Source organism: Belonocnema kinseyi, chromosome 5 (assembly GCF_010883055.1).
Source record: "Belonocnema kinseyi isolate 2016_QV_RU_SX_M_011 chromosome 5, B_treatae_v1, whole genome shotgun sequence".
NCBI classification, from domain to species: domain Eukaryota; kingdom Metazoa; phylum Arthropoda; class Insecta; order Hymenoptera; family Cynipidae; genus Belonocnema; species Belonocnema kinseyi.
The window spans coordinates 66,982,286-66,983,050 of NC_046661.1; the positions used below are offsets into that span (position 1 = coordinate 66,982,286).

General features: G+C 31.0%; 1 protein-coding gene across 2 annotated transcripts in view; it reads right to left on the bottom strand.

Annotated features, from left to right (window-relative positions):
• LOC117173236 (ribosomal RNA processing protein 36 homolog) overlaps window positions 1–765 on the bottom strand; it is a 32,501-nt gene that overhangs the window by 31,468 nt on the left and 268 nt on the right. The gene's annotated exons all lie outside the window — the stretch shown is intronic.

The following is a 765-nucleotide window of genomic DNA, read 5'->3' on the forward strand; positions in this document are numbered from 1 at the left end:
TGTTGTCTTTTTTGGCGTATCTCATTCCATTTACGAGAAACGTTCTATTAATTCCAATTTTAAGCATTAAAAAAAAAAGTTAGATATCTGAAGTCATCGAAATCCCAGGGATTCCGATTTATTATGTTTTAGGCTGTTAACTATGAAATTAAAAAAAATCTACTTCTAAATTTTAATCCGAAAGCTTAACAAAGGACCCTTGAGTGTCGGCTACTCTATTGAGATAGCCTCTCTGCTTGTTATTTATGATCGTATTCTTATTTCAATTTCGGAAAGGATATTTTAAAGCGTTCAGACCATTTAAACGAGCTTCCTGGAACTTTAAAAATATCTACCTGGGTGCCTGTGGAGAATTTCTTTGAGGTTCTTTGACCTACAGAATTTTTAGTATATACTCAAAGATTCTTTTCGGTATGGTCCTGTCGAAATTTGAATTTTTTATTATTCAAGAAAATTCAAAAAGTTATGATACTCTCATAGCGCATTCAAAAATCAACATTTTTCTTCTCTTGACTTTTTTTTCCATATCACGCGTTATTTGGTATAAAAAGTTTATTTAAGTGTGTTTTTTGAATTTCCTAAATGCTATAACTCTGACAATTTTTGATTTTTTGAAAAAAGTCATTAGGATAAATTGTTCGACTCTTTGAGTACTATGAATAACCGTACAGAGAATTTTGGAATTTTGAAAAAAGTGGTCTAAAAAATATTCAAAATGGATTCAGAGAGTCTCCAAAACATGGACATTTGACCAAAAGTGGGGGG